Source organism: Gopherus flavomarginatus, chromosome 2 (genome assembly GCF_025201925.1).
Source record: "Gopherus flavomarginatus isolate rGopFla2 chromosome 2, rGopFla2.mat.asm, whole genome shotgun sequence".
NCBI classification, from domain to species: Eukaryota; Metazoa; Chordata; order Testudines; family Testudinidae; genus Gopherus; species Gopherus flavomarginatus.
The window spans coordinates 185,543,458-185,567,200 of NC_066618.1; the positions used below are offsets into that span (position 1 = coordinate 185,543,458).

At 43.9% G+C, this 23,743-nt stretch overlaps 1 protein-coding gene across 7 annotated transcripts in view; it reads left to right on the plus strand.

Annotated features, from left to right (window-relative positions):
* The window catches only part of ATXN1 (ataxin 1), a 274,987-nt gene that overhangs the window by 204,047 nt on the left and 47,197 nt on the right, over positions 1-23,743 (plus strand). The window contains exon 7 of one of the 7 annotated variants that reach the window (XR_007772752.1): positions 21,468-21,570. The exons of the other annotated variants lie outside the window; for them this stretch is intronic. The gene's annotated coding sequence lies outside the window, so the exon portion shown is untranslated. Of the gene's footprint in view, positions 1-21,467; positions 21,571-23,743 lie in introns of those variants that run through there. 7 annotated transcript variants of the gene reach the window in all.

A 23,743-nucleotide genomic window follows, 5' to 3' on the forward strand; every position in this document is an offset into this window, starting at 1 on the left:
TAAAGTGCTGTGGCAGAGATCCAGGTATGCACCTTATGGTGTATATGTGGGAATCAAAAGGGACAAAGTTAATGCTTTGTAAAGTATGTGCACATCACGGTGCTGGAAGCTAACTAGCATGTGTTGCATATAGCACATGCAAATGAAGGTCAGATGGCTTGACAGGTGGTTATGAAACTAAATAGAAATTATGCAAAATGGGATGTATGTATCAGTGGGATTTTGTACATATTTTTGGTTTTTGTCCTTTAGCAGCTCCAGTCTTCAATTAAAATACTAAAGAGAAAAAGGCATAAGCTGCAACTATTATATTATATATACACTAGTTGTAAAGTAATAGCCTGCCACGTTCTTTTTATGGATCATTTTTATCCTATTACAACTGAGAATATAAAGCCATCTCACAGCTTGCCAAAAGTGACACCTGCTTTCATACTTCCTAATAATTACTACAGGTCTGAGAGAAAGGGCTTGGCAGGGTGCATACAAATTATGACTTGCTTCAGGGTAACAAATAATGTCATAATGACTTTAAGAGTTTCCCGTAATGTTCAGGATTGGGGTGTGTGTTTGACTGGTAAGAAATGAACAATTTTAAGAAGTGTTCTTGGTGGGAGGGAGGGGCTTTGTTTCAGAATAAACAGTAAATGTTGGATACAGTAAGTGTGCAGATCAGTAGTAAAATATGCATATCTGCATTAAGGTGTTCAGTGGATATTTATGCAATGTCTCAACTCTCTGCTGTTTGCAGAATGCACTAGGCAATTGCAAGGAACAGAACCCCACTTGATGCCAGATACTCAGAATGATCTTTTGGGGGCTCAGAACATGGGTGTGAACATCCACATTGGGAGATGAATCGTTTTGGGTGGTCCAAAGAGGTATGAGGAGCAATTGATGAATGAGCAAGGAAAAATGTAGGCTGAAACCTAGGAGCCATTTCCAACCGAAGAGATTGATTAGATTGTGGAATAATCTTCCAAGAGAAGGGGTGGAAGCCACATCATTTAAACTAGATTGAACAAAGACAAAGCTCTCAAGAGATCAGAGAATAATGCTGCATTGGAGATGGGGTGGAGAATATCACCTCAATAGGCTCCCACCTCCTGTCTATAAACTGTGTTATGTGTGCTGCATATAGTTGTGATGGCAGGAAACTTGCAAGGAGATGTGTGTGAGAATGGCATATTAGAGCATATTTGAATAGGAATTTTCTTGTGGAAACTCAAAAATCCCTCGTTGCTAAGGTTGCTGCTTTTTGACAGCCTCCACTTGTACTTGTTTTTTTGAAAAAAGAGTGTACAACATGTCTTACTATAAAAACTACACAGTGGTAAACTTTTTATTGTGTACTTGGAACGGATTCACAGGGTTGTTCTTGGAGTCTGAGGAAAAACTACTGGCAAACTGGGTACAGCCATTACAAGTGAGAATGGCTGAGCAGAACCAGTCTGCTTTACTTGTTCAATTTCCTGATGTATATGCATGTACTAAATAATACATTCTCAAGTTCCAATTCACATTTCCAATAGGGGCTTGCAGGTTCTTCCCTAGTTTGGGTCTAGGACAAAAGTTTCGGTAAATTGCTAGAAATCTATAGCACAGTTAAGCAAAATGATGGTAGTTTTTAGTAATAAGCATATTGCTTTTTCTGCAGTTTGACTTCGTGACACCACATCCACATTGATTATTCCTTAAGAACCTCATGTTCTCTTCCAACATAAAAGGCCATGGAATGGGAATGCTTACCCTCGGACTGCTCAGGATGTGGGGGATTGCATTTCAGTTGTTGTATTCTCTCTGCTCAGGGCCAGTTACTCCGTACATAAACCACTGGATGGTAGCTGATACTGACACATAAACTGGGAACCCATGGGAGTCTTTGACCTAAATCCTGCCTAACCCTGACTAGCCACATGAATTATCTTTCCCCACATACTTCCCTCACATCAGGCCCACGTGAGGGAATTTTAGGGGAAAAAATCCACCCAGGTTGCTGTCAGTTCAGCTGAGCCAGTGTCAGCACTCATGGGTGCCCTAGACTCCAGTTCAGTAAGCTGCCCGTAGTCATGAAAAACATAAGCCTGTGTTTATTTCCCATTGGTTTTAATGGGTTTGAAGCATGTTCTGAAGTATTTCCGCTGAACTGGAGCTCTAGTGTAGACAAGGTGCCAGTGGCTTCAGTGACCGTACTTGGTGAAGAAGACAATCACCACTTCTAATTGTGCTGCCACTGGTTTCCGGCCAAGGCTTGCACTCTCTGACATTTGCATAAAGGGTCACATAGTGCAAAGGAAGAGAAAATACTGCTGCAAGTAGCATTTATTAATTTATGTTTTTGATATGCCCTTGTGGCTGTGTAGGAAGAGGAATATGCTACAGCCTACAAACTGGACTGGCTGCACTATCATCCCCCTGCTCTCCCAGTCGCTATGGGCAGTATTGTGCTGCAAGGAGACCTCAGAGCCCAATATCCGGATAGGGGGATTGTGCAGCTCTGCACAGCCCTCCTCTCAGGCCACTGGCGAAATTGCATAACTGGGACCCATTCATATTTTGGTTTCCTTTTTTTAGGAGTCTCTGGAATAAAGCAAACTCCTAGAGTGCTCATTTCCTTCTGCCACATGAGCATCAGTGCAAAGCCAAGACATTTCAGGAAACTATGTGTCAAAGTGAAGCCAAAACCTTTATTTCTGTAGCAGGAGGTATAGATCCTGTTTGTATGTTCTGTTACAATGACTTTGCGTAGTCATTTAATATAGCAGATATAGACTATATTTAATCAATTCATGTGATAGATGTCGGTGAAGTAAAGTAACAGTTTCTCACTGTACAGTTATTGAGCTGCTCTTTTCTGATTGGCTTAGACAGCAGGCCTGTCATGCTGTATTGCATGCTTCAGGCAAGAAAAAAGTAGCTTTACCAGAAAATTACACTTTAAAAGGTTCATTTCACCTCAAGAGTAAGTTGGTTTCTGACTGCCTGATTTCTTTTAACTCTTATCAACAAAGTGTGATGCTTGTTGTGAATAATGAACAGGACTTTGTGCTACCGAATGCACGTTAGTTGTTTTTTGTGTTTGTAAATCCATTGTGCGTGCAAGAGTCCAGCTCTCAGACCTAGTTCAAACCTTTTTTTGTCTGTTTCTCAGTAACAAAACAAAAAAAAATCTAAAACGTTTTTAAAAAGCAAAAACCTGTTCCATTTTGAACCCCATGAAACAGAAATAAATGCAGAATTTCAAAATATTTTGTGAAATGGTTTTTTTTCTATTTTTTGACCACCTCCAGTTTTGAGGAAATTTTTGTTGGTGGTGTTTATTTCTTTGCCTAAAACTTTGAGACAGATCCTAGCTTTAAAAGGTGAAGCTGAATTTCAGCAGTGGTTGAAAAGTGATAGAAGCAAACACCCTATTTCTGGCAATCCTTCCTGAATTTAATAGCAAGTGTTATACTTCCACTTAAAAAAACTTGCAGAAAGGTTAAGTTTTTACTTATAGAAAGTAGCCATTAAAAAGATCTTTGTCTCCAGAAGCAGACCTCATCAAATACACAAGGTCATTTTGCAAAGTCTGCTCTTGGCCTAAATTTTTAAACCAGAGCTGGCTTCTTGATATTTTAAAAATTAAAGAATGTGTTGATCAGGACTAGGACAAATGAGTTCAACTGCTCTAAAATATTTACAGATGCCGGTGGGACCGAGAGTAGTTTCCATAAAAGGCCTTGTGGAAGAGTAATTCCCTGAAGGGTTCATACTCTTTTACTTTAAATATTGCCTGTGGAATCTTTCAGATCCTTCAGTTAGTTCATAAGCTGCTGGCTCTGTACTATCTCTTGATTGTCAGCTTCCTTCCTAAGTTTCTGTTTCAGTTACCTGAGTTTCCTTTTGCCTTTTTCATTCCTCCTGTATTCATTTTAACTTAGGGAAGCAACTGTTACGCTAACTTCCTTAGCAGCTATTGCAGAAGGAACTAGGCTCACTTTGTGCGGAGTACGTAATTTTCCACATATAGGGTGGAGGAGAGTGTTGCTTTATTTGAATCTTCAGATAAGTAAACATTCACTGGGTAAATTTGGCAGGTCTTTTAAAAATTGAAATAGTTTCTCAGGCCTTTACTGGAGAGAATAATTGCTTTCCAATAATGTAACTACTTTCCAGTAGAGTAACTGCTGTGTTATTGTTTTGAGGGATTTCTTGGTAGTTTTCTGTTGTTTTTGCTGTTTTCAATCATTCAGTGCAGATTCTTCTCTCCCCCCGTTCCCTGTTCCCCATGGGACTTGATGAACATTTTGGGCTTTAGTGTTACTGGCAGAGGGAAGGTGAGCATTGGAACTGATTTTCCCCTGTTTTCCCGTCAGGACTGAATTCTGTCTTGTCCTACACAGGTGTGCTGAGAAGCATGGAGGCACACGGTGCATGCACACAGGACCCAGGTGGAATGCAGACACTAACTGCCTGAGCACAAGGGGCCAGTTAACATGTCCATTGGGATTCCGTAGCTCCAGGCATGGTCAGTCACGCTGGGTGCATTGCTGAGTGCCCGCTCCCCCCAGCTTGTGCGCTTGTTAGTAGCTAGAAGTAGGTGTTGGGAAGAGTACGAGATGTACCTTCACCAGTAGGGGCATTTTACAATTGGTTCCCTAGAACTCCCTCTGGCACTCTGCCCAAGCCTCCCTTACACAGACAGAATGCCTCAGCCCACCTCTGCTCAGCCACTGTAGAGGTATGGGATTGTGTGAACGTACAGAACTACATCAATAGAAGTGAATCTTTTCAGGTCAGGGGTGAGGCATGGTGGAGGGGGCAGTGTGGGGAAGCTTGGACTTCTTGTACTTCCCGGCACATTGGTTCTGTGGATAAAAAGACAAAGCTTCAGTGGCTAAATCGGATTGAAACAGGAAGGGAAGCTCTCCTTAAAACCAGCTGGGGGTGGAGGGGGAGAGTACTCCCACTGCTTTGAGTAGAAGAAGCGGAACTGTGCTCTCCCTGCTGTCTCTCCTACTTTTATCTCTGGAAAGACTTTGATCTCCAGAGCTGTCAATCAGACATTTTTCTCAGGCCAAAGTCACTTAAAATAGGAAAAAAAAAATGAAGACACAAGAGAGATGCTTAAAGAAAAGGTGCCTAGGTCTCGCTACATGCCATAGTGTGAAACTTGCTGTTTTGCAAACCACAATAAGCACAAGAGAAATTAACAAATGCTAAAAAATTTTCTGGGTCAGGAAAAATTTACTTATAGATGTAAGAGGCAAAGGAAGGGAACAACAGAAGAGTCAAAGCTAGGCCTGACATTTTTGGCCAGCACAACAGCGAGCATGGATTCGAACTGTAAAGGCAAATGCCAGGGCCAGCGCAAGGCATAAGCACACTAAACAATTGCTTCGTGCCCTGAGCAGCTTAAGCCCCCTATTCTTCTTTTCTTTTTCACTATGTGTGGTGGTGGGCGGGGGCCCAGTGGGCTAGCACCACCTCTGGAATGAGACACTGATAGGGGTGAGATGGCAAGTAAGTGTTAAAAGAATTAGCCTGATGCAGCACTCAAACTCCCCTTAGGACTTGTCAGCTATGCCAAGTGTGAGACTAACAATGGTTCAGCAGTCACTGCACTTCAAGAATGAAGAGCAGTCATGAAAAGGTTGTAGGAAAAGTAGGCAGAAGTGTAACTAACAAGCTGTAGGGTGATCACGAGTAGGGGTGGAAATATTCAGAAGGAAAGCCCCAAACTTACCTCTGATGAAAAAAAGTACTTAATATGGTGAGTGTTCTGTGCACCAGGAAGCAGTCTCTCTCTGTCACTCACATGCGCACGCACACATCTATTATTACCAGAAGAATCTTGTCAGAGAGGATGGTGTAATTCTTACTTTCATTATCGTATTTAATCATTCAGATTTATAAAAAGTAGCTATGGATTTCTTTTGCATATTCTCTCTCAGTTGAGTGCTCTCAGTCCAGGCAGACAGCTCTGACTGATGTTAGAGAGAGTTTTGGGCACAGCTGGAGAGTAGGGTTCTGATCCTAACAGCACATCTTTTCTATTTAAAAAAAAAAAAAAAAAAAAAGTGTGCAAGAGAGAGAGTAACTGAAAATAATGTTATCTACATCTGTATTTTCAGAATGAACTTTGAGGCTATATATTATCAGAAAGAGTTTTAAAAAAACAAAAAACCCTGATTTTTGTTTTATTTTACTTCTTTCCTTCTCACTTCAGAAATAATGAATATTTTAAAAAAAATATTTAACTGGTACTGCATTTACAGTGGACAGAACCGTCCAGCCGAGAAGCAGACTTTATTACACATGGCAAATGCAGTTGTTGTTTTAATTTTTAAAGGGTTGTTGCTTTTTTTTAACTTTTGAAATGAACGACCATTTGCTAGAGGTGAAATAATCATTCTGGGTCTAGCAGTAGCTCTGACATCCCACTTCCCTATTAATATCACTGAAAGCTTACTTGACATGGCATAAATAGGAGTGGAGGAGAGTGGTATAATGTAAATGATTTTCACATGTGAGGAAATGATCTTCATAATTCATCTTAGCTCTGCCTTGCATGGGTTCTTCAGTAATGGAAATAAATAGTAGTCCGTGTTTTTTTTTTCTGGGCCTTATTCTGAGTTTACTACCAGCTGTTTTACACTGTTAAACTTCACTGGAGTTACTCCATATGTACACTGTGAAAGGGTGAATAGAAGGAGGCTCAGCCTCTCACGCCTTGGATGTTGTCAAACCAGGAAACAATTTTAAGTGGTTTTCTGTTTTATCTTCTTTTTTTTTTTTTAAAACAAGCAAGTCATATATGGGGTAAAATCTTAAGAATCTGCTTGTCTTCACCCCTGTTCCTTGGTACAAGGAAACAAACAAACAAACAAAAAGTAATAATTATTAACATACCCAGTTAATTTCCTAAATTAGAGGAAAACATGCGATCACCTGGTATCAGACAAAAAGAGTGGCTAGTTAAATACAGCCAGCACTGAATAGCATGACCCAGTCATGTGGCGGAGTGGTGAGTAGAAATGCCTTTGAATTGAGAGGGTCAGTGGGTTTAGTCCCTATGAGGGGTTTTTCTCTCTCTCTCTTTGGCTTGCTTGAGTATAAACTGAGTAATCCTGATGGGTTGGCCACCGGTCCTGGAGAAAAAAGGGTTCTTGGCTCTTGACAGATTTGAGACAGCTGCTCCCCACCAATCTCCAGGGGAGTAGAATGGCCATGGACACCCCCTGGTACTGGTTATGCACCCTTTAAGTGATGTGGCTGGATCAGCTCCCCTACAATATATACCAAAGTACCGCAGAACCCTTCTCCCCACATGGCAGAAGTCGTATGGGTGCTAATTATTGTTTCAAAGCAAAACAAAGTATCTGGTTATTTCCTGACAAGTTGTCTTGGGGTACTTCCATCTGTAGTACCTGCATGCAGTGGAGACAGCATGTCATGCAGAGGTGACACATTGGACTGATTTTTCTCCCTCCCCATTTGTACTATCTGCCTGATAGTTAGATGCAGATTAGAGACAAAAGCTTTTAGAGTTAGGGATAGGCTACACTAGAAGTACTAGAGTGGCTCAGCTATCCCGATGCAGCCACGTCTGCTGAAGCACTGTCTGCACCAGCACGTACGTTGGTGTCCTGTTGCTCCGGGGTGGCTTATTCACACCCCTGAACTGTGACCTTAGTTACACCGACATAAGTGGCAGTGTGTATAAGCCCATAGTATTTTAGTGGGAGATGGAAGAGTTACATTATGACCCACTTACAATTGTGCCTGAAATTGTCTGGATTTCTGCCCACACTGGAGAATGAAATCAGGTTTCCAGGGTATTATAATCCAGAATTGGAGACAGATCTTCCTCATCAGTTCTCACAAGTTGCATAAAACTGAAAAAACGTACTCAAGTGCTGCCAGCTATTCAAACAGTACATGCCGGCTAGTTCTTCAAATGCAGAAACCCTGCATAGTATATAATTCTTTTTAGAAATCTGATTAAATTCAAATTTCCTATACATGTTGTTTACAAGCTCCCCTGCTAAAGTGGGGGAAGGAGCTACTTTCCAAGAAAAAATGTAGGCTGGGTAATTTTGACATTGCTTAAAGTCACATTACCCTACACCCACCAGAATTCAAAGATAGAATGGAAACAGCATCATCCGTTCTCACGGTAATGCTAATAGCACGTCTCTCTCAGTTGGTTGTGTGGTATCCTCACACTGTCACTGTTACAATTAACATTTTTGCAAGGACTTCAAAATGTGTTGCCATAACAAGGTCGCTGTTCAGCAACCGCAGAAATCCTAACAAGGTGGCTAATGGAGTTTTTTGTTTTCATTATTTCTGTATGTTCTGAAAAAGTCAGAAGGTTTTAACCCTGGCTTCAGCCAAGACACGCAGGCATGTTTAACAGACTAATATTTCACTTGTACTGTGACTAACGTACACTAAAAGGGCTTAAGACCTTCTAATGTACAGTCAGTCAAATTGGTGTCCAAAGCCAAAGAAAAACTTGCATCCGAACACATTTTTTTGGTCTTGAGCTAAAAAATGCACTTCATGTTGAACAGTCTCCTCCAAGTGCTGCAGTTAATAAGCTGTGTTATGTTTTTACTGGAAAACCATGGTTCTAGCCAAGCATTCTTCACATTTTTCCCAGGATTTAGTCATAAAATCACTTTAGACATATTGCAAGTATGAAATGTGCACATATCAGATAAAGGGCAGCAGTTTTGTTTTGCTGTAAAGCTCCATGGAAACATTTTTGTCACTCTCAAATATGTTGCCCCAAGAACCTGCCTGGTTTCTCTGCTAGTACATCTCATTGAGTAAGAAAATGCTGAACCACAGATTTCTCTGACAAACCTTAGTTTTGGCAGAGTGATTCAGATATAGAGCAGACAACACCCTCCCTGTGTGTACAGTGGCGATCCAAGTGTACCATGCTTTTCATACAGCATTAGACTGAGATATACAGGCCTGTGTGCAGATATGTGTTCTCAATCTTGGATTCATAACTATGTGCCAGAAAAAAAGTGAGACACTTAAAGACTTACTGAACTATTTTAAGATTTATTGTTGCAAGAAATTATTTACGCAAGTGATAAAAGCCTGTAACACAGTAGGCAAGCTCACCCTTTCAGAGAAGAGGTTGCATCTCACATCACATTCTAGCAGCCCCCTCTCGCTGATGCTCAGAGCATTGTTGCATATCTTGGGAAGGAGCTGAATCCAGTCCTCCTTGCCTGGAGGGAAACTTCTGAGATTAAAGAAAGGTAGAGGGGGCAGTATTGCCCCAAAGCCAACTGATGCACCTGAGAAGGGGGAGATCAACTTACATAGTGACCCCTTGATACACTGCTCCAGCACGCTCAGGCCTGATACTAGCAATACCAAATTCAGAGTAGAAAGATAATTAAAGCAACAAACACTCATAGCAGTAGTGAGACTAGCTGGGATTGTTCTTGTGGGGATGTGCAGCAAAAATGAAGTGGGTATGCAAGTTCATCTGTGTTTACTCTGGGTATCAGATTGCATTCAGCCTGGATCAGAGTGGAGTGAATTTTTGCTTATTATAGAGGGACCTGTGAATCTGTTTTAGTTTTAATATCTGAAATATATGACCACTTTTCCTTTGTGTCAAGGGGACATTTATTGCTTGTATTTCTGTAGCAGTTTGCCATAGAAGAAGAACTTCACTCAGCGGATATCTTTCCGAATGCCCTTTTTCTTTGTACCTAATCAATCTTGTCATGTTACTAAGAACAACTTTCCTACTGGCCAATCAAGTAGCAGGACATCTTACATGCTTTGATGTGTACTAGGGGCACAATGCTCCCTTTCATAGGTTTGGCTGGCTGGATTTCCATAGATGCTGAGGTCATAGTACTGATAACATAGAATGCTGAAAGGCACTGAAAATTTCAGTCTTAATGTACTCTGTTAATGTGTGTATTTTTGGACTGTTCCTGCTGTCGCTCATAATGGTTTTACAACAGTGTAACTCCATTCCATTAAGAGTTAGTTCTGATTTGTATCAACGTATCTGAGGACAGAACTGGGCTCTTTATATTGAAGGCAAAGAAGAAAAATCTTCTTGTCAACCATTATAAAATCTGTATGTGCACACACACAAAGCACTACCTTCTCTTAAACAAGAACGTTAAATGCATTGTATTATAGCCGTGCACGTCAATGAAATCCAAATATTCTAATCTCAGGTGCAAAATTCGTCAGTATATTTCAAAGACTTCCTTAAGTAGTTGAAATACTGTCCTCCTTTTTGCCTCATGGATACCCACAAAGAAAGAAACCTCTCTTCTGTTTTTGGCTCAAAGAAGCCTTTTCATTTCTAGTGTGTGGGCCAGATTTTCAAAAGGAACCTTAACCTGTCTTCCTAATTTGCAAGCCCAACGTTCTGCTTTTCAAAGGTTTTGTGTGGGTGTATTTCCGAGTTTAAGTTTTTGCTCATGCAAAACCAAAGATGTAGAGAATTTTGTCCACCGTTTTAGTGGCAATTTTTGCAAATAAAATAACATAGGACTTCTTATAATGTAATTATACTAAATGAATAACATCAAATGACCCTGAAATTACCACACATCAAATTCACATTTGTGTAGAATTGCTGAGATACAAGCTATTATGCCAGTGGTGGAAATTCTTGTAATTCAGGGAGAAAAACTTATTTTTGTGCATCTACAAACTAGAGTAAAATTAATTACTTACAAGCAGTGTAGTACTTTGAATAGGACATGAATCTTAAGTTGCTTAATGTTCTTCTATTTGGGCCAATATCTTCAAACTTGGGTAGTTTAAGTTAGGCTTCATATTTAGGCACCTAAATAAAGCTGGCGTTATATTCAACAGTGCTGAGCAGCTGCAGTTCACATTAAAGTACGTAGGAGCTGCAGTTGCTCAGCACATCCAAACATCAGGTCACCTTTATTTACGTACCTAAATAAGGATTTAGATGCCTAATTTAGGAATCCAAGGTTAGAAGATATTGGCTTTTGCATATTGTGAATTCTGCTCTGAATTCCATAGAGCAGTGCTATTCAGATCTCAGTGGTTCAGGAGCCAAATTATATATGAATATCACTGCTGTAGAGGGATAGATGTAGTCTAAGCCAACATTTTTACAAAATGGAAGCCTCTGTTGTTTGTGTGGGTCCTTCACACAGAAACGGGACAGAAAAACGTTCTTAATAATAGAATGTATTTGTAAAACCACAGTAATTGGCACAGGGACATGAGTGCAGGTAGCACCTGAAACTACTGGAATAGATTTCAAATTGGTGGTGCCCAGAAGTCAGGAGACCCAAGTTCTGTACATTTTGTTCTTGGAAATGTGCCTTTGCTTCCCCAAAAAATAATGTTCGGACTCTTGTCAGCTCTCCTTCGTGTTCCACCTTTACTGTAGTGGTGAAGGTGAAGGTGAGCTGGTCAGCACTGTGGATCAGCTTTCAGGTAGGACCAAACTCATCCTCTGTGTAATTCATTTAAAAACAGTGGGAAAACCAGGTGTAAATTTGGCCCATTGTCCTTTTGAGCTGAGCAGAGGTTGCAGAGAATCCTTGTCACAGCTCACATTATCTTGGGAAGACTCGATGGAAAAGAATGGGCAGTTTGGCAGTAAGTGACATTTCTTGTTTTCAAGTTGGTAATGTGACACCCCAAGGGTCTCTTTTTGTTGGTGATTCTGTGATTTGAATGGGGTGGCTTCTAACACAGTGTGCCATTGGCCATACTTGTCTATGAAGTAAAACTCCATCAGAGACAAGCTAAACCACTTCTCACACTCTTGAGGTGTAGCCTCTGTTTGTCGCTTGCTGGTTGTGTGGGCTAGAGTGACTCATAGACTCATAAACTTTAAGGTCAGAAGGGACCATTATAATCATCTAGTCTGACCTCCTGCACAATGCAGGCCACAGAATCTCGCCCACCCACTCCTATAACTTCAGTGTGCATGAATTTAAGGGTGTTAGTTCACCAATATGTATGTATGTATTAGGCAGTATTTAAAGGTAGCATAACAGTGATTATTGGACACATATGTCTAGCAGCCAGCACCCTTCAACTCATGTTTTGCATCATGGTGCTGGCTTATCTAAATGGTAAGCAGATGCTACACCGAAGCAGCAGTGGAGTTTACATACCATTTGCACAGCACTGAAGTGTGAGATAACATGACACGTGGATTAACTTTTTGGTCAGTGACCAGTGTGGACAGGTTCCGTGGTATATAAGAAACACTTCTTAAGTATCAGAGGGGTAGCCGTGTTAATCTGGATCTGTAAAAAGCAACAAAGAGTCCTGTGGCATGTTATAGACTAACAGACGTATTGGAGCATAAGCTTTCGTGGGCGAATACCCACTTCATCAGATGCATGAAGTGGGTATTCGCCCACGAAAGCTTATGCTTCAATACGTCTGTTAGTCTATAAGGTGCCACAGGACTCTTTGTCGCTTTTTACAAACTCTTCTTACTTCAGCTATGTGCCATTTGTCTTGTGTGGTCAGGTGTGTGACGTTTTGGAATGGCTAAGTGACCTGTATCTAAATGCAGGATAAATTTGTTTAATAGCACTGGATTAATCTATCATTTTTTTGGCATGTATTGTGTTATACAAATATTTCCTCAAGGGAGGTTTGCATGCTTAGAACTGTCCCACATGTACTTTGGGGGATAAGTGTATGGCACTGATTGATTTCAGGGGACAGGTCCTCAAGGAACTGTGGAAAAATCATGTTTCCCAGATTGCTATTTGTGGCCTAAGCATCTCAGAGTAATTGAAGAAACGTGTGCATGGTCGAGTAGCCAGACAGGTTCCTAGCATCAGTGCACTTACATGCATAAGTTACTCTAGCTGGGGCTGGCATTGACTTATGTGGCTGAGGTCTGCTTGTCATGATATAAGTCAGAGCTCTTTGATTTTGCCCTTTCTGCATCCTTTTTTGAAACGTGTGTCCTGGCACGGAGCTCAGTTTTGCACAGGGCAGAATATTTTCAGATCATGGTCAGATGCTACAAAGGAAGAAACATACATTACATGCATACTTTAGTCTCCTTTTTGCAGAGGAGCTGGAAAGATCTCAGGGCAAGTTATCACAAAATGCTTGCATTATAAAAAAAATACATATAATTTGCTTCTCTTGCCTACAAGCATTTTCTTTAAAATACTGAAAAAATTGTTTTAATGAAGCATAAAAATTGATTGTCTCTTGCCAGGAGGGATCTTCCTCAGTCTTTAGATATTAAAAGACTTCATGAGAACCACAAGAATATCTTCTTGAATCATTTACATTTTTCCCTTTTACAGGCTTATGTAACCATGCAGAAAATCTAATAATAAGTGTGCTATTAGTATACAGTGCGGTGCCTTCCTGCAAACTGAGGTGTCGTGTTATTACAAATAACAGTGCAGATATGTTAGTCTTATAGAGTTTCAGTACACAGCTTATTTGAGTAACCTTTATCAAAAGATCCTAGACTAATTGAACTGGTCTTTGCCTCTGTTCCACTTTTATATTTCATATTTAGACGGCAGTAGCACTGCTGCATGTTTTAGTTTCTATAAATTGGGAGTGGCATGAGCATTGGTGAAAGGGATTGACTAGTAGTATTGTGAGGGACAGATGCTGGGCATTGTTTTACATGCACGTTCTCGCGCATACACACATGCACACACTTTGATGCTCCCTCCAGACTTAATCATGACCTACAAGCACTCTTTTTGGTTCCAGCCTTTGCTCCCTTGAACAGGGAGACTTAATCTTCTGGTGATAGTGAAAACAAGAATGAGACCATCAGATTAGTGTTTTGTTTTTTTTTTTCACTGATGACCTTACTCCAGGCTAGCTCACAAACCAGCCCTGTCCTCTAGTCATCACTCTTATAATGACTGCAAGCTTAGCTTTAAACAAGGTGTGCTGTGAAATAGGGGCAAGGGAGATCTGCACTGTCCTCTCTGTCCCTTAACACCTCCGCATTAGCAGCGTCTATTCCACCACTCAGACAAGCACATGCCTCACTGAAATTATTACTCTTTAACCTGTATCTTTCCTTCCCATACTAAGACATTTCTGGTTCCATCTCAACCAATGTGCTAAGATCCTTGTAGGCCTTTTTCAATCCAAACAGAGCTTACATCAAAAGAGCATTGTGGTCACGAAAAGAAGCTTTCAAAAAGTTGGAAATGTCGAAACAACAAGTTGCGCAGCCCAACTCTGCTCCCTTGTGCTTATGCATAATGATATCATCTTTAATTACAGTTACATACTGTTTCCTCAAAGCTGCTGCCTCCTTCAATATGCGACCAAATAGCGCTTTGGGTAAGTGTGACAGCTCTTAAATATTCAGTTTTATTTCTCATGTTCAGTGTGTGTCTCTGTATCTAATTCACTGTGCACCATGCCCTGGAGTCCATAGAGCTCCTGCTTCACTCAATACATGCCACTCAGACTCTGTAGTGAATGAGGCAGTACACGCTTCCGTGCCCCAGGCTCATTAACCACACAGCCTAGTCTCATTCAGCATCCAACCTGCACAGGTGCCAGCCACCACAGATGTCCCATAAAGAGCTATGTGCATGGCTGTGGAAGCTGGGCTTCATCTAGGAGGGAGTTAAACCCCTTGCACCTCCTTCCAAAGTCTGCTCCCATGGCTCCTACACAGAACTGTACCCTTTCCACTGTGTTTGACACCCTCTGCAGCTGCAGGAGCCTCCCTCCATTTTATGTCTTCAGCAATTCTGTTTTTCTTGTGTTCTGTATTTAGGCCTTATTGGCAAGGTGAGAACCAAGGGCTAAGCCACCATTTCACCCTCATCTGAAACCTATTAGCAACCAGGAAGGACCAGCCTTTCTGAGCATGGTGTTTTGAATGTAAATAATATCAACAGGGATGTGGCTGCATAATTAAGAAGTTCAGTCAGCCCTTCCCTCCCATTGTTTGCTGTAGATTGTACAGCAGGTCTTAGGGCAGAGGTGGGCAAACTACGGCCTGCGGGCCACATCTGGCCCATGGGACCCTCCTGCCCACCCCGAGCTCCTGGTCTGGGAGGCTGTTACCCCTCCCCCGCAGCCTCAGTGCACTATGCTGCCAGCGCAATACTCTGGGTGACCGGGCAGCGCAGCTACAGAGCCGTGGCCTGACCTGGTATTCTGTGCTGCGTGGTGGCATGGCTGGCTCCAGCCACAGCTGCACCACTAGTCACCGGTGCTTCAGGCAGTGCGGTAAGGCGTGGGGGGTTGGATAGAGGGCAGCAGAGTTCAGGGTAGTGGTCGGGGCAGGGGTGTGGCTAGGGGGCGGGGCTGTCAGATGTTGGGGAATGGGGGGTTGAATGGGTGCAGGGGTTCTGGGGGGGCAGTCAGGGAGAAGGGGTGGTTGGATGGGGCAGGGGTCCTGGGAGGGATTGGGGGGGTTCCAGGAGCGGTCAGGGGACAGAGGGTGGATGGGGCAGGGGTCCTGGGGGGGCCATCAGGGAACGGGGGGGTTGGATGGGGCAAGAGTCCTGAGGGGGCCATTGGGAGCAAGAAGCCAGGGTTAGGATGGGGGCGGGCCACACCTGGCTGTTTGGGGAGGCACATTCTCCCCTAACCAGCCCCACATACAATTTCCGAAACCCGATGCGGCCCTCAGGCCAAAGAGTTTGCCTGCCCCTGTCTTAGGGGATGGTATTGTGTAATGTTTACAGCAATAAGCAGTGTTTCAGGATCCTTTGGCTTTGTTCCCAGCTCTGGCACTGACTTGCTATGAGACCTTGGCCAAGTTACTTAGACTAACATTTTCAATAATTTTGGGTGCCTGTGGCTTGATTTTCAGAGGTGCTGAGCATCTGCATCTCCAAGTAACTTCCCTTGGAGTTATGAGTGCTCTGCCTCTCTGAAAACATAGACCCAAGGGGTCTCAGGTGGTACCCTAAAACTGAGGCATCCAAAATTACTGGAAATTTGGAAGTTTGGGTCTTTAACCCCTTTGAGGCTCTACTTCACAAGGGTGTTGTGACACTTAATTGGTATTATAGATGGCTTGTCTGAAGAAAATTTTATAAATACATTTTAATATTATCAATATTTTATTTATCGTTATTTTGGTATAAAATCAGGAGGAAGAGGCAGGCTCCTCCCTTTGCTTGTATCACAAATGTGAGCATTTCTCAGGCTCCATAATCATCATATTCTTTCTGGAGTGACATAGAAAGAAGCAGTTCCCCCTTCCATATCCCCCACTCATACGCTGTTCATTCATGTTACGTGATGAAGAGGCTATATAATCCATGCTTCTCAAGTAATGTTAGCTAACAGAAGACTCTGTCCCTTGTGTCATTGATTATCCACTCACAATTCCTGCTTTTTAAAAGTATTTCTCTTTTTTTGTGGCTTTGTTGGCTATGTAAGGGCTTGTCTACATCAGAAAGTTGCAGCGCTGGTGAGGGAGTTACAGCGCTGCAACTTAGGAGGTGTACACATCTGCAGGGCACCACCAGCGCTGCAACTCCCTGTTTGCAGCGCTGGCCGTACTCCCGTTTTGTCTCGGGTGTAGAGGATCCAGCGCTGGTGATCCAGCGCTGGTAATCAAGTATAGTCACTTACCAGCGCTTTTCTTGACCTCCGTGGAATAAGCAGGTATCCCAGCATACCTGAGGAAGCCTCTCTGGTAATCAAGCTGGTCTCCTTCCCCGGTTTGCTCTCGCGTTCCCCGAACCCCCGAGCAAGCAGGTCTCCTTCCCTGAGGTTTGCAGGGGGGTTCGGGGAACGCGAGAGCAAACCGCGGCGAAGCTGGTCTCCTTCCCCGGTTTGCTCTCGTGTTCCCCGAACCCCCCTGCAAACCGCAGGGAAGGAGACCTGCTTGCTCGGGGGTTCGGGGAACGCGAGAGCAAACCGGGAAAGGAGACCAGCTTCGCCGCGGTTTGCTCTCGCGTTCCGCGAACCACCCTGCAAACCGCAGGGAAGGAGACCTGCTTGCTCGGGTTCGGGGAACGCGAGAGCAAACCGGGAAAGGAGACCAGCTTCGCCGCGGTTTGCTCTCGCGTTCCGCGAACCACCCTGCAAACCGCAGGGAAGGAGACCTGCTTGTTCGGGGAACGCGAGAGCAAACCGCGGCGAAGCTGGTCTCCTTTCCCGGTTTGCTCTCGCGTTCGCCGAACCCCCGAGCAAGCAGGTCTCCTTCCCTGCGGTTTGCAGGGTGGTTCGCGGAACGCGAGAGCAAACCGCGGCGAAGCTGGTCTCCTTCCCCGGTTTGCTCTCGCGTTCGCCGAACCCCGAGCAAGCAGGTCTCCTTCCCTGCGGTTTGCAGGGGGGTTCGCGGAACGCGAGAGCAAACCGCGGCGAAGCTGGTCTCCTTCCCCGGTTTGCTCTCGCCTTCCCCAAAACCCCTTGAAGCCGCCCAACAGCGCTGCAGTGTGGCCACATCTAACACCACTTGCAGCGCTGGTTGCTGTAAGTGTGGCCACTCTGCAGCGCTGGCCCTATACAGCTGTACTAATACAGCTGTAACAACCAGCGCTGCAAAATTTTAGATGTAGACATGGCCTAATATTTTATTAAGATCCGGAGATGCTTGTTAAGTTAAGGATTTGGATGGTGGAGTAATCGTGGCTGATCATTTTGAACCTGAGAATGAGACCTGTGAAGACTGTAATCTGAGGCCTCTGTGGATTGTTAATTTAAATGGATGGTTTTGTGATAAAAAGTTTTTAAGTTAATCAGTTGTCTGAAACTAGGGAAGATGCCTAAGCCAGTGGTTCTCAACCAGGGGTATACATACTCTTGGGGATACGCAGAAGTCTTCCAGGGGGACATCAGCTATCTAGAGATGTGCCTAGTTTTACACTGCATAAAAAGCACTAGCGAAGTCAGTACAAACTAAAATTTCATACAATGACTTGTTTATACTGCTCTGTATACTATACATTGAAATGTAAGTACAATATGTATTAAACCAAAACTCTGATCTCGAAAACCTCCTAACAATGCTACAATGTTTTAGTCTGCTAATGCAGACTAATGCAAAGTCAGTCATTCCCTGCATGAGTACAGGTCTGTGAAAAAGCATCACTTCAAGTTTTCCTGTTGCACTACATCCCTGCCTATAGCTTTCAGAACCAAATTATCACGAGTTTAAAAAGAAATCAGAATGAAAATATGGGAGGAAATGTATCCGCAATGGTCTTCCCAAATCAGAATGAACATTTCAACCAATGGCGAGCCTACAAAGCCCAGAATATTTGTATTCCATTTGATTTTTATGTGTTTTGTAGCTGCGGCTCCCCCAGCACCTGCCAGTGGTGGTAATAGGGAGCCTCTGACCATAGCCCCCTCATTGCCAGGCACTACCCCATTTGCGCATGCAGCAGTGGGTCTCCTTCCCCTTGATCTCACCGGTGTTTTCCAGCCAGCTTTCTGAGTGCCTGCTTTAGGGGTAGAGACAGAAGTTTGGGCACACCGCATCCTCCCCCAGCTGCAGCTCATTTGCTTACTCTGGCCCCGGGGATATATATATTTTCCTTTCCTTTGTGCTGCATCAGTAAGTTGGACAAAGTGTGGATTCGTAGCGTGGCAGTATGGATTCTAAAACTCACTGCCTTTCCTTGCCGTTCTTTTTTGCTCAGAACCACTCAGCAGCCACTTTCAGGTTGTAGGAATAGACAAGTCAAATCAATTAAAAAAACACCCTGGATTGAGGTCATAGAAGAGTTTGAATTGGTGCCTTTTGTACCCAAAATAGGATCTGAGTGCATTTTTGACCATCAGGGACAGATGCTAGATGCAGTATTTCCTCCACTTGAACTCAGAATGTGTTTGCCCTGAGGTGAATGGGTGCTAAGCACTTTGATTTCAACACCATTGCCTTTTTCCCTCCCCATTCAAGAGAGAACTTAATTTTAATGGTGCTCAGGCCATGGCTACACTGGCGCTTTACAGCGCTGCAACTTTCGCGCTCAGAGGTGTGAAAAAAACACCCCCCTGAGCGCTGCAAGCTACACCCGTAGAGGATGTGGAGTACGTGCAGCACTGGAAGAGCTCTCTCCCAGCGCTGGTGCTGCGACCACACTCGCACTTCAAAGCGCTGCCGCAGCAGTGCTTTGAAGTTTCAAGTGTAGCCATACCCAAAGATACCAGGATGATCAGAGCAGTATCATAACCTGAATAGAATAGAATGCTAACTGGAATTTTGAATAGATTATGTTCTGTGTGGGTACGTCTACACTACAGGTTTATTCCGATTTTACATAAACCGGTTTTGTAAAACAGATTGTATAAAGTCGAGTGCACGTGGCCACACAAAGCACAATAATTCGGTGGTGTGCGTCCATGTACCAAGGCTAGCTTCGATTTCTGGAGCGTTGCACTGTGGGTAGCTATCCTGTAGCTCTCCCATAGTTCCCGCAGTTGCCCCCGCCCATTGGAATTCTGGGTTGAGATCCCAACGCACGATGGTGCAAAAACAGTGTTGCGAGTGATTCTGGGTAAATGTCATCACTCATTCCTTCCTCCGTGAAAGCAACGGCAGACAATCATTTCACGTCCTTTTTCCCTGGATTGTACTGGCAGACGCCATAGCATGGCAACCATGGAGCCCGTTTTGCCTTTTGTCACTGTCACGGTATGTGTACTGGATGCCGCTGACAGAGGCGGTACTGCAGCGCTGCACAGCAGCATTCATTTGCCTTTGCAAGGTAGCAGAGACAGTTACCAGTTGTTCTGTACCATCTGCTGTGCCATTGTAAATTGGCGATGAGATGACGGTTATCAGTCGTTCTGTACCGTCTGCTGCTGTCATGGGTGCTCCTGACTGACCTTCGCTGAGGTCGGCCGGGAGCGCAAAGACTGACCCCCCGGGTCATTCTCTTCTTTATGTTGTATCTGAAAATAGAGTCAGTCCTGCCTAGAATATGGGGCAAGTGTACTAGAGAACCAGTGTATCAGAGAACCAGAGAGTGCAGCCGCTCCGTGTCAGATCCCACAGAAATGATGAGCTGCATGCCATTCTAGGGGGTGTCCCTGCAACAACCCCACCCATTGCTTCCCTCCTCCCGCAACCCTTCTGGGCTACTGTTACAGGGTCACCCCATTTGTGTGATGAAGTAATAAAGAATGCAGGAATAAGAAACATTGACTTTTTAGTGAGATAAAATGAGGGGGAGGCAGCCCCCAGCTGCTATGATAGTCCAGGCAGGACATTAAACGGTGATGGGGAGAGGAGCACAGCATCCCGCTGCTATGATAGTCCAGGCAGTACAGAATCTTTTCTATAGACATGAAAGGGGGGGAGGGGCTGATGGAGTTCAGCCCCCAGTTGCTATGATGAGGACAGTTACTAGCCATTCTGTACCATCTGCTAGGAATAACCGGGAGTCATTCCTATTTTTAGCCAGGTGCCCCCCCGACCTCACCTGAGGCCAGCCAGGAGCACTCACGGGCTGATGACAAGGACGGCTACCAGTCCTACTGCACTGTACCGTCTGCGACCAGGGAAGGGAGGGGAGAGGAGCTGCTGTTCATTGCCTCAGCACCGTGTCTACCAGCAGCATGCAGTAGACATACAGTGACATTGAAAAAAGTCAAGAAACAATTTTTTCCCCTTTTTTCCAGGGGAGGGGAAGGTGAGTAAATTGACGAGATATACCCTGAACCACCCTACAGGCATTGGGAGCTCAGCCAAGAATGCAAATGCTTTTCAGAGACTGTGGGATAGCTGGAGTCCTCAGTCCCCCCTCCCTTCCTCCATGAGCGTCCATTTGATTCTTTGGCTTTCCGTTACGCTTGTCACACAGCACTGTACTGTGGACTCTGTATCATAGCCTGGAGATTTTTTTTAAATGCTTTGGCATTTCGTCTTCTGTCACGGAGCACTGATACAACAGATTTGTCTCCCCATACAGCGATCAGATCCAGTATCTCCTGTACGATCCATGCTGGAGCTCTTTTTGGATTTGGGACTGCATCGCCACCTGTGCTGATCAGAGCTCCACGCTGGGCAAACAGGAAATGCAATTCAAAAGTTCGCGGGGCTTTTCCTGTCTACCTGGCCAGTGCATCCGAGTTCAGATTGCTTTCCAGAGCGGTCACAGTGGTGCACTGTGGGATACCGCCCGGAGGCCAATACCGTCAATTTGCGGCCACACTAACCCTAATCCGATATGGTAATACCGATTTCAGCCCTACTCCTTTCGTCAGGGAGGAGTACAGAAACCGGGTTAAAGAGCCCTTTTTATCGATATAAAGGGCCTCGTTGTGTGGACAGGGGCAGTGTTAAATCGATTTAAAGCTGCTAAAATCAGTATAAACGCGTAGACCAGGCCTGTGTGACCTGATTTCTGTACAGTAATTCAGGTTTCAGTACTCCTGTTTGCTTATGCAGGTGGAGGAGAGCAGCCACTATGGCTGACTGACCTCTTGTGCTTCAGTCTTCACTTAGCCAAAGCACATATAGTTCTGTGCTTATATTAAATTCCTTGTTTTTTTCCCAGGAACGTTATCGTAGCTGCAAGAGGTGATGACTGAAAACATGGGAACTCCATAATTTATGTTCCCCATGCAAATAAACATATACGTGCTGTTCACACGTTCATTGTATTTATAGTGGCAAAGCAATGTGTTTTCTTCCACAAGAATAATGAACCTGGCGAGGTTGTTTGAGGTCACCAAAGCTACAGTGATATTTTATTGCACTGTGCGGGCGATAAGGTTTGTTACTGTGGGAAGGTTTTTTTCAGGTCAAGAAAGACTGAGGGGGAAAAGCCATCAAAACGTTTCAAGTCTATACATTTGATTCTAAGTAGTTGTAAGATCAGCCTGGGGAGGAAAGTGAATTCACAAGCTGACCTGTGTTTCCTGTTCTGTTGAAAACATGTTATCCATGGTGGATCAAGTTTAAGTAACTAACTGAATTTGTCCTACTCTGTTATATTGCGCAAGTCTCCTTGCGATGCACACTAGTAATAATAAATACACTTACTCCCAAGTATCTGTAATTCTGCAGTAGCTATTCAAACCTCTGTCTTTCCTGCAGTGTCTTAGAAACATGTTTTAATTAAACTGGCCTTCAAGATGGTTTTAAAAATGATCAAGGCCTAAAGGTAACTGGACAAACTGTTTAGCGACATGAAAGCCAAAGGAGTTACAGTGCTTTGTATGAAACAACCTAAGTTTGAAATCTGTGTCCAAATGTTGAGGCCCATAAGGGAAAAGCCCCTTGTGCAGCAAGGCGAAGGGAACCCTCTAACATGTAAATCTCCTGTTTCTGACCCCATGTTGGGCACTATAGTGTCACTCAGGTCACTAGATACTTAGGCATGGATTTTACTCAGATACTACAGTTATGAGGCTATTATAACAACCTGAGTGGATCTCCTTTTCCAGGGTACAGTCCAGAAGACTTTCAGGGCTAATAGAAACATGGGGCTGGAACGGGCCCGCCCGTGGGTGGGCAAGTGGGGCAATTTGCCCTGGGCCCCACAGGGGCCCCGTGAGCCACTCCGGGTTTTTGGCAGCACTTCGGGGGCGGGCCCTTCACTTGCTCTGGGTCTTCGGCGGTGGGTCGTTCAGTGCAGCGGAAGACTCGGAGCGAGTGAAGGACCTGCCGCTGAAGTGCTGCCAAAGCCTCGGAGCGCCGCCCAGTGAGTACAAGTGCCGCAAGCAGCGGAAGAAGAAAAAAAAGCTGTGATCGGTGGCACTTAGGCTGCTTTAATGCCACCGCTTCATTCTTCAGCGGCAATTTGGCAGCGGGTCCTTCCCTCCAAGAGGGACTCGCCGCTGAATTGCCGCCAAAGACCTAGCCCTGCCCCAGGCCCCCTGAATCCTCTGGGCGGCCCTGGGGTGGAACAAGGTAATTTAGTCCAGCCCCTGCACTGAGGCGGGACCAACTAAATCTTCTAGACCATCTCTGACAGGTGTTTGTCTGATATGCTCTTAAAAACCACAGATGACAGGGATTCCACAACCTCCATTGAAAGCCTATTCCAGTACTTAACTATCCTTATAGTTTGAAAGTTTTTTTCCTTGTATTGAGCATGGGGAAACTGCTTTAAGTTGGTTTTGCAGAAAAGAAGAAAACTAGTGTATTGATTGTTAAACCCCGAATAGTGCAGTGGATGAAGAGCCAGAAGACTGAGGGAACAAGCAATGGATAGAGGTAGGGTGCTGTGGACACAGAAGAATAAAGCCATAACATCCACCTCCATCCTGAGCTACCAAGGTGATTAAATGCACAAACATACCAGCCAGAAATATCTGAAAAATGTGCAAGAAATAGAGGAGAACATAAGGCCTGGTCTACACTAAAAAGTTAGATTGCTCAGTTACATTGCTCAGGGAAAATCCACACTTCTAAGCGATGTAGTTAAGCTGAGCTAACCTCCAGGCCAGACTGTGCTAGGTCTATGGAAGATTTGCTTAAAGAGGGCAGATTTTTAAAGTTTTCGGCATCTTTTCATAACTTTAATTACTCACATGAAATTTGAAATGCATTAAAACACGAACCCCTATATGCCATTGAGTAACCTCTATATGCCAGAAGCTGTAGTGTTTAGGCAATGTACATTTAAAGCACTTTCAAAAATCAGCTATAAGAGGGAGAGGTTGTGTGCATTGAATAAGTGACACTGGTACTTTCAGTAAAATTTAGTTAATAGTTAATATACGTTATTTGTTCACAAAATGTAAAAACTAAAGATTCTCTGTAGAAACGTAAATCTCATGTTTTTCCATGGCAAATGGATTTCTACGATCCCTGGTTATCACTCCG